We start from the raw sequence: 10,730 nt of genomic DNA, 5'->3' as shown, positions 1-10,730 counted from the left end.
GGTGTGATGGGAGGAGGCTGTGGGAGAGAGAGTGTGGGGAGGTGTGGGGAGAGGTGTGAGTGGAGGGTGTGGGAGAGGTGGGGGAGAGGTGTGAGAGGTGTGGTGAGGTGTGGGGAGAGTGGGGGAGAGGTGTGGAGTGAGGTGTGGGGAGAGGTGTGGGGAGAGGTGTGAGTGAGGGTGTGGGGAGAGGTGTGAGTGAGTGTGGGAGAGGTGTGAGTGAGGTGTGGAGTGAGGTGTGGTGTGTGTGGGGAGGGTGTGGGGGGAGAGGTGTGGGTGAGGTGTGGGGAGAGGTGTGGGGAGAGTGTGAGTGGTGTGGAGTGAGGTGTGGAGTGAGGTGTGAGTGCGATGTGTGGGTGAGGTGTGGGAGAGGTGTGGGGAGAGGTGTGGGTGAGGTGGAGTGAGGTGGTGGGAGAGGTGTGGGGTGAGGTGTGGAGTGAGGTGTGGGAGAGGTGTGGGAGAGGTGTGAGTGTGGAGGTGTGAGTGAGGTGTGGGGAGAGGTGTGGGATGAGGTGTGCGTGAGGTGTGGGGAGAGATGTTGGAGTGAGGTGTGAGTGAGGTGTGGGGAGAGGTGTGGAGTGAGGTGTGAGTGAGGTGTGGTGGAGGTGTGGGAGTGAGGTGTGGAGTGAGGTGTGGAGTGAGGTGTGAGTGAGGAGTGAGGTGTGGTGTGGTGTGGAGTGAGGTGTGGTGTGGTGTGGAGTGAGGTGTGGTGTGGTGTGAGGTGTGGTGTGAGGTGTGGAGTGAGGTGTGGTGTGGTGTTGAGGTGTGGTGTGAGGTGTGGTGTTGGTGTGAGGTGTGGTGTGAGGTGTGGAGTGAGGTGTGAGTGAGGTGTGGGTGAGGTGTGGTGTGGTGTGGTGTGGAGTGAGGTGTGGTGTGGTGTGGAGGGGTGAGGTGTGGAGTGAGTGAGGTGTGGTGTGGGTGTGGTGTGGATGAGGTGTGGAGTGAGGTGTGGGAGAGGTGTGAGTGTGAGATAGGGATGCAGCTTAAGCTCCACCCTCTTCAACATACACTACCGTTCAAAAGTTTGGGTCACTTAGAAATGTCCTTGTTTTTGAAGGAAAGCACTTTTTTGTCCATTAAAATAACATCCAATTAATCAGAATACAGTGTAGACATTGTTATTGTTGTAAATGACTATTGTAGCTGGAAACGGCAGATTTTTTATGTAATATCTACATAGGCGTACAAAGGCCCATTATCAGCAACCATCACGATTGTGTCCAATGGCACGTTGTGTTAGCAATCCAAGTTTGACGAGTTTCAGAATATTTTTTTTTTTTCTGGCGATTTTGAGCCTGTAATCGAACCCACAAATGCTGATGCTCAGATACTCAACTAGTATAAAGAAAGCCAGTTTTATTGCTTCTTTAATCAGAACACCAGTTTTCAGCTGTGCTAACATAATTGCAAAGGGTTTTAATGATCAATTAGCCTTTGAAAATTATAAACATTGATTAGCTAACACAACGTGCCATTGGTTGCTGATAATGGGCCTCTACGCATCTCTCTCTGCACCTCTCCTCACCCCACACCTCACTCCAATTCTTACCCTGATTTCAGTCGATCACGTTGCAAAAGTCCCTCACCTTGTCTTCATTGATCTCCAGTGGCTTGTGCTCTATAAATGCAGATATCCACCTATCAGTCTATAGTAGTAGAGGAGGAGACGAGACATAGTTGGAGAGAGAGAGGGGTGACAGGGCTGAATTGATGAGCTATTGAAATCAAACCACAGTCCATTTCAGTCTATGTGAAGTTTACCTCTTTAAAATCCAGTTTCAAGCACAAACGCCTTGGCAGCAGCTAATGGGGATCCATAATAAATACAAATACAAATGGTAATAAGCCAGGGCCAAGCAAAGGGGGAAGGATCCTTCTCATCCAAACAGCACATGACATTTATTCACATTCGGAATACCAAAAATGTTCAATTGCACTACAAATCCTGTTTCTTTTTGCTACCAAAACAAATATACAATGAAATATACAAGCCCTGACATCCTCTTGTCTGTCATCCACATGCAATCTCTCTAAAGTAATGAGCATCCACTTCATCATCTATGAATGGCCTGGCCCTCTCTCAAAGTCCTCCTGCTACTGCCACCGCACTGCAGTCGGCGACCACACAAACACACACAAGTTCCCTGACAGCAGCACTCTGAAGGATCCTTTATTCTGTGCTAAACTGGCTTATCATGAGGTCTTGATCAAGCATTTGATTCACTACTATGTTATTGCAAAGTGTGCTGCACACTCAGAGGCGATTACTTATCATTATTCATTAGCTTTAGCAGAGAATAGGAATACTCCTGTATAAACAGCAGCTTCAGTACAGCTGAGCGGAGCTGACCAATGACAAAAGCTACARTCACTCACCTCTGATTTGTTGGCTMTGATCTGAACGCTGAGATCATCAGCCTGCGACATGAGGCCATCACTTGCAACTTGCCCTCCTCCTCTAGCTCTGGCCTGGTTGGCTGAGATGCARGTAGAACGGGCTCAGAGTCTACGGTCATCTCCCCATCAGATGAGACTGTGGTAATCGTTTATTTCTTGTTGCCCTCTGATAGGTTGCTTTTTTGAAGATGTGGACTGGTCTTCTGCYTCCACCAGTACCCTCAGGTTGTCTGATACTGACAGTAAAGAGAGGAAACAGGATAAGAAATACGTTATGGGGAGTGGACGGTGAAGTCTCAATCAACATACACTTTGTAAATCAATGAACTAATAGGACACAAAGAAGAAAAAACAAAGAATACATAGAAATGCATGAACACCATTTAAAAAAAAAGATATATACACTGACAGAAGTGTTGCATTGGTACTTGCATCCTTAATTTTCGACACTTCAGATTTCACATCTGACAACACTGAAAGCCAGCATCCATTTGTGCACCTGTCAGCACATCGTTTTGAGACTGTGGTCTACCTGTAGTTTGAACATGTGCTGCTGAAGACAGGTGAGCACATGACGAGCAGCTTGAAGAGAAGTCCCATCCTCTGCTTCTATGCTGGTGTTGATTTTCAGAGCAGGTTCACCCACTTTCAGCTTGAAATTAAAAACATTGACAAAATAAATAATCACAAATCTGCTTGAAAATGGATAGCTATTTCCTTACTTCTCCCAAATTAATTCACACAATTTTTGCTGTAAGCTACTAAGGCTATAAACTGTATATTATTTTCAGGGCTAAAAAAACAAAAATAACAAGCAAAGGTAGTTAATACTACAATTAGCCTATTTGCTAAAATTACTATTATTTGTTACATTGCTGCATGAATTGTGACTTTGTTGCATTTAGCCTGCTAGATATAGGAAATCTATGTAAACACTGCTACAGCCAGCTAGTAGTCTATATGTAGACACTGCTACAGCCAACTAGTAGTCTATGTAGACACTGGCTAACAAGCCAGTAGTAGTCTATATGTAAACACTGCTAGTAAGTCTATATGTGACACTGCTACAGCCACAACTAGTAGTCTATGTAGACACTGCTACAGCCAGCTAGTAGTCTATATGTAAACACTGCTACAACCAGCTAGTAATCTATATGTTAGACACTGCTACAGCCAGATAGTAGTCTATATGTAGACACTGTTACAGCCAGCTAGTAGTCTATTATGTAGACACTGCTACAGGCCAACTAGTAGTCTATCTAGACACTGCTACAGCCAGCTAGTAGTCTATATGTAGACACTGCTACAGCCAGCTAGTAGTCTATATGTAAACACGTGCTACAGCCAGCTAGTAGTCTATATGTGAAACACTGCTACACCACTAGTAGTTCTATATATAAACACTGCTACAGCCAGCTAGTAGTCTATATGTAAACACTGCTAGTAGTCTATATGTAGACACTGCTACAGCCAGCTAGTAGTCTATATGTAAACACTGCTAGTAGTGACTATAATGTAGACACTGCTACAAGCACTAGTAGTCTATGTAGACACTGCTACAGCCAGCTAGTAGTCTATAATGTAGACACTGCTACACCAGCTAGTGTCTATATGTAAGACAACTGCTACAGCCAACTAGTAGCTATTTAGACACTGCTAACAGCCAGCTAGTAGTCCTATATGTAGAACACTGCTACAGCCAAGCTAGTAGTCTTCTGTGGCGCGGTGGTTTTTCTCTTTTGTCTTGTGTCGTTTCGAGTCTGTTCTGGTTCGCCGTTTTACTCTGCCTCCTCGCTGGGCTGTAGCAATGTTCACATATAGACTACTAGCTGGTGTAGCAGTGTTTACATATAGACTACTAGCTGCTGTGCATGTCTCATATAGACTACTAGCTGGCTGTAGCAGTGTCAGATTAAGACTACCTAGTTGGCTGTAGCAGTGTTACATATAGACTACTAGCTGGCTGTAACAGTGTTACATATAGACTACTATCTGGCTGTAGCAGTGTCTAATATGATTACTAGTTGTTGTAGCAGTGTTTACATATAGACTACTAGCTGGCTGTAGCAGTGTCTACATAGACTACTAGTTGGCTGTAGCAGTGTCTACATATAGACTACTAGCAGTGTTTACATATAGACTACTAGCTGCTGTAGCAGTGTCTACATATAGACTACTAGCAGTGTTTACATATAGACTACTAGCTGGCTGTAGCAGTGTTTATATATAGACTACTAGCTGGGGCTGTAGCAGTGTTCACTATAGACTACTAGCTGGCTGTAGCAGTGTTTACATATGCACTCCTGAGCTGGCTGTAGCAGTGTCTACTATATAGACTACTGGTTGCGTCAAGACTCTAGTGGCTGTAGCAGTGTCTACATGATACGAATGCTGGCTGTACAGTGTTAACATAGACTACTGGCTGTAGCAGTGTCTACATATAGAATCTACGCTGGTTGTAGCAGTGTTACATATAGACTATATGCTGGCTGTAGCAGTGTCTACCTAGTATGTTGGCTGTAAGCAGTGTCACTATAGACTACTAGCATGTTTACATATAGACTACAGTGGCTGTAGCAGTGTCTACATAGACTACTAGTTGGTGTAGCAGTGTCTACATAGAACTATAGCTGGCTGTAGCAGTGTTACATATATTCCTATATACTAGGCTAAATGCAAAAGTCACAATTCATGCAGCAATGTACAAATTAGTAATTAGCAATAGGCTAATTGTAGTATTAACTACCTTTGCTGTTATTTTTGTTTTTTTAGCCCTGAAAATAATATACAGTTTATAGCCTTAGTAGCTTACAGCAAAAATTGTGTGAATTAATTTGGAGAAGTAGGAATTTCCGGCCACTTTCCATCTCGTGGAGGTGTATCTTGCCTTTATATAGAAACTGCTAAACCAGCTAGTAGTATATAATGTAGACACTGCTACAGGCCAGCTAGTAGTCTATATGTAAACACTGTCTACAGCCAGCTAGTAGTCTATATGTGAACACTGCTACAGCCAGCTATGTAGTCTATATATATAAACTGCTACAGCCAGCTAGTAGTCTATGTAGACACTGCTTTACAGCCCCAGCTACGTAGTCTATATGTAACACAGCTAGTGTCTATATATAAATCACTGGGCTACAGCTCAGCTTAGTAGTCTATATGTAAACACTGCTACAGCCAGTAAGTAGTCCCTAATATAAACACTGCTACACGCAGCTAGTAGTCTAATATGTGAACACTGCTACAGCCAGCTAGTAGTCTCTATATAAACATGCTACAGCCCAGCTGTAAGTCTATATGTAAACACTGCTAGTAGTCTATATGTAAACACTGCTACAGCCAGCTAGTAGTCTATATGTAAACATTGGCAGAAGATACCGGCCCTACCTTTAAGCTTGTATACACTGAGCTGCACTGGGGTCRGAACGCAATCATGGTTACATTAAGACACCGTGGAGCCGGCGCGAGATATGGACCGGAAAATGTACCTCGATGCAGGGATGGGATATGCCACTGTACTCCAAATTGTACCATTTTGGAATGGCACGTCATGTTGAACAACAAAGGTGCTGATTGTCTGACACTGCCATTCCAAAATGATGATAAAAAAGGCTGAGRTGGCTACTGCTAGCTAGGATGAAGACRAAATGGCAGTTTCCAGAAGAAACTGGCAGTATTCCAATCTTCTCAATGGAGCCGTGTGGATAAAAGTACAATTTGGAGTACAGTGGCATATCCCATCCCTGCATTGAGGTACGTTTTCTGATCCATATCTCCCACCGTCTCCATGCAGTCTTTTAATGTAACCATGATTACRKTCCGACCSCAGTGCAGCTCAGTGTAAAGATGTGTAACAGTAGAGTCGTTATCTTCTGGCAAATGTAAACACTGCTAGTTAGTAGTAGCTAGCAGCCTACTGTCCTGCCGAGAAGCAAGCAAGATACAGTGAAACCATTCTTTGAACATTGTATAATTTAATATTTGACATATTTGACATTAATATATGCTGCACATCTCGTGGGCATCTCTCTTGCAGTGATCGACGCTACTGTAGCTGGATTAGATTGTGTAAAACCATTATTATACCAACCTCACTCCCGAAGTCTGTGAGCAGATCAAAATCATTAATATTGTCTCTGTATTTGATTCAATCAATATCAAGTTTATTTTATATAGCCCTTCGTACATCAGCTAATATCTCGAAGTGCTGTACAGGAACCCAGCCTAAAACCCCAAATAGCAAGCAATGCAGGTGTAGAAGCACGGTGGCTAGGAAAAACTCCCTAGAAAGGCCAAACCTAGGAAGAAACCTAGAGAGGAACCAGGCTATGAGGGGTGGCCAGTCCTCTTCTGGCTGTGCCGGGTGGAGATTATAACAGAAATGGCCAAGATGTTCAAATGTTCATAATGACAGCATGGTCAAATAATAATCAGGAGTAAATGTCAGTTGGCTTTTCATAGTCGATCATTAAGAGTATCTCTACCGCTCCTGCGGTCTCTAGAGAGTTGAAAAAGCAGGTCTGGGACAGGTAGCACGTCCGGTGCACAGGTCAGGGTTCCATAGCCGCAGGAGAACAGTTGAAACTGGAACAGCAGCAAGGCCAGGCCATATGTCCTTGCTAGACGACGTTGTGCAAACATTTCCCATTTGTTTATCCCCTACAACGTTTTTTTCAATTAACTCTTCCTGTCCGCCATTGTGCTGCCACGTCTCAATCATGGGCTCATTGATTGGTTAACAGCGATCTCTCAATACCGGAAGTTGTATTACGAAGCCACACAAATAGTAAAAGAAAGACACATAATGATCATAAAACATTCAACAAGTTGGCATTAGTATAAACCTAAACTGAAAAAAAATCTATACTCAGCAACAACACAAAAAACGTCCCTATTTCAGGACGCTGTCTTTCAAAGATTTCGTAAAAATCCAAATAACTTCACAGATCTTCATTGTAAAGGGTTTAAACACTGTTTCCATGCTTGTTCAATGAACCATAAATAATTAATGAACATGTACCTGTGGAACGGTCGTTAAGACACTACAGCTTACAATTAAGGTCACAGTTATGAAAACTTAGGACACTAAAGAGGCCTTTCTACTGACTCTGAAAAACACCAAAAGAAAGATGCCCAGGGTCCCTGCTCATCCTGCGTGGACGTGCCTTAGGCATGCTGCAAGGAGGCATGAGGACTTCAGATGTGGCCAGGGAATAAATTGCAATGTCCGTACTGTGAGACCTAAGACAGCCTACAGGGAGACGACGGAAGCTGATCGTCCTCGCAATGGCAGACCACATGTAACACACCTGCACAGGATTGGTACATCGAACATCACACCTGCGGGACAGGTAGAGGATGGCAACAACACTGCCCAATTTACACCAGGAACAACAATCCTCCATCAGTGCTCAGACTGTCCGCAATAGGCTGAGAGAGGCTGGACTGAGGACTTGTAGGCCTGTTGTAAGGCAGGTCCTCACCAGACATCACCGGCAACAGCGTTGTCTATGGGCACAAACCCACCGTCGCTGGACCAGACAGGACTGGCAAAAGTGCTCTTCACTGACGCGTTGTGGTTTTGTATCACCAGGGTGATAGTCGGATTCGTGTTTATCATTGAAGGAATGAGCATTTAAACCGAGGCCTGTACTCTGGAGCGATCGATTTGGAGGTGGAGGGTCGTCATGGTCTGGGGCGGTGTGTCACTGCATCATCGGACTGAGCTTGTTGTCATTGCAGGCAATCTCAATGCTGTGCGTTACAGGGAAGACATCCTCCTCCACATGTGGTACCCTTCCTGCAGGCTCATCCTGACATGACCATCCAGCATGATAATGCCACCAGCCATACTGCTCGTTCTGTGCTGATTTCCTGCAAGACAGGAATGTCAGTGTTCTGCCATGGCCGCGAAGCGCCCGGATCTCAATCCCATTGAGCACCTGGAACCTGTTGTATGGAGGGTGAGGGCTAGGGCCATTCCCCCAGAAATGTCCGGGAACTTGCAAGTGACCTGGTGGAAGAGTGGGGTAACATCTCACAGCAAGAACTGGCAATCTGGTGCAGTCCAGAGGAGGAGATGCACTGCAGTACTTAATGCAGCTGGTGGCCACACCAGATACTGACTGTTACTTTTGATTTTGACCCCCCCTTTGTTCAGGGACACATTATTCCATTTCTGTTAGTCACATGTCTGTGGAACTTGTCAGTTTATGTCTCAGTTGTTGAATCTAGTTATGTTCATACAAATATTTACACATGTTAAGTTTGCTGAAAATAAACGCAGTTGACAGTGAGAGGATGTTTCTTTATTTGCTGAGTTTACATTATGTCCATTTAAAATCTATTCTCCACTATCTTTGTAGGTAAATATAATCATTATGGAATAAATAGATAATAGACTATACATTTTAGAATAGCAGCAGGGACTCAAGATGATAGGTAGAAACGCCTAACAAATGAACCAATGACTTGGTTAGTCAAAACTCATTTAATTAATTAAAATACCTTTATTTGTATGGCATGTTCAATAGAAACAAAGTTTAAAAACTCCTACGTGTTTCGTCTGCATGGCCTTCATCTAAATGCGTCAGAGGTTTTAATCTTTGTTTCCATTGAACATGCCATACAAATAAAGGCATTTTAATTAATTGTATGAAGAGTGCCTTGGTCCTCCTTTCTTTTTGATGACCAATTTACCCCTTTTACCAAAGAGCACATTCTGTCTAGCAAAATGTACTATTGTGTACATTAGCAATGCTTCCCTTCCTCCTTTTTTTCTACAGCTTATTGATTTAACATGCATCATATCTGAATCGGTACTCAGAACTAAAGTCCTAAATATTGACTAGACCACTTAAAGTTAACACTTAACTTTTATGTCCCACACTCAATGGGACATGTATTAGTAGCAAAGACCTGGTAATCAAATAATAGTCTCAGAATGTCTTTCTTGTATGAACAATAGTTTTTTGGGTTACACTTTATTTGACACCCATGTCATATGTCATAACAGCTGACATAACCTGTCATAATATGGTCATAACACTGTCCTGACCCATATATTTACACCTGTTATGACATATATTGTGTTATTTTATGACTGGTTGTGACAGAATGTCACATCCCACATTTATTCCARTTCGTTTTGTCCCTGCCAAGAAGATTCCTTTCATTTGAACGTTTGTTTCTTAATAAGTCCTTTGTTGTTATTGTAATGAATTCTTTACAGTCATGTTTCTTTCATCATATTTTAAARAACTTGTAGAAAACACACKTTATGACACTGTCATGAAGCATTATGACCATCCTTTGCAACTTTACTTGGACTAAGAAAATTCACTTTATGACACTGCCAAGAAGCRTTATGATCRTCATAATCATATAAGCCAGATAGGCCTATCACGTACATGCCCATATATCAGTCATCAGTCAAAAAGAGGGTGTGTTGTCCTGCTCCTGAAATCTGCTCCTACATTCATCCCAGTCATCAGCAACAGAACAYTGGGGTAGGTGCATGTCTGACATCAATGTGTGCACAATTACAATGATAATTTAACATGGTCAATATATTTATTTATTATATAACATAACTAGCCTATGGTGTAATGGAATATTTTGCCTCGTGTGGTAGGTTTTGTGGGTTTTGACACTCTTATGTAGGTGTCATAACCAGCCATAAAATAACACAATATGTCACAACAGGTATTAAATATGTGTCATGACAGTGTTATGACCGTATAATAAACAGGTTATGACACGTTATGTTAGCTGTTACGACATATTACGACATGATTGATGCTTTTTAAATGCATTAAAGCATCCGTTTTTTAAATTCTTTATAATCACAAGAGGTTACATACAGTGTTTTGCCCAGACAATTCCCCAGACGGGTTCATTTGGTTCATTTGGTTCATTTGGGACATCCAAAGAAATTACATTATGCTGACATATTGCAGTATTTCTTATTATTGAAATGAGTTGTATTTGTGCATTTAACTATTCCAAGACAAATACAAATCACACTCAATTTTCCTAGTGTATACTAGAACCCTATGGGCTAAAATTATTCACAAGCATTGCACTATTTAGGGAATAGGGTGTCATTTGGGACACAGGTGGTATGATATAAAATACCAATTAAACACTGCAGTGTTACCTGAGTGAACGATCCATCAGTTTGACATAAAGTGAATGACTGGGGGTACTTACCCTGTTACCCGGACTATATTATTCACCATTTTACAATTTAGACACAAAGTGAAAGACTTGTCATTCAAGTGTGTGTGTGTGTGTGTGTGTATGTGTGTGTATGTGTGTGTATGTGTGTGTGT

The 10,730-nt window shown here is 42.6% G+C and overlaps 1 pseudogene; it reads right to left on the bottom strand.

Moving 5' to 3' along the window:
* Window positions 1–10,179, bottom strand: part of LOC139027651 (MAP3K12-binding inhibitory protein 1-like) — a 38,947-nt pseudogene extending 28,768 nt beyond the window's left edge.
* Window positions 10,180–10,730: the final 551 nt, after the last annotated feature.

The sequence above is a fragment of the Salvelinus sp. IW2-2015 genome, linkage group LG4q.2, assembly GCF_002910315.2.
Source record: "Salvelinus sp. IW2-2015 linkage group LG4q.2, ASM291031v2, whole genome shotgun sequence".
Taxonomy (NCBI): Eukaryota; Metazoa; Chordata; class Actinopteri; order Salmoniformes; family Salmonidae; genus Salvelinus; species Salvelinus sp. IW2-2015.
Note: the sequence above shows the minus strand (reverse complement) of the source record. Positions and strands in the feature narration are given on the sequence as shown.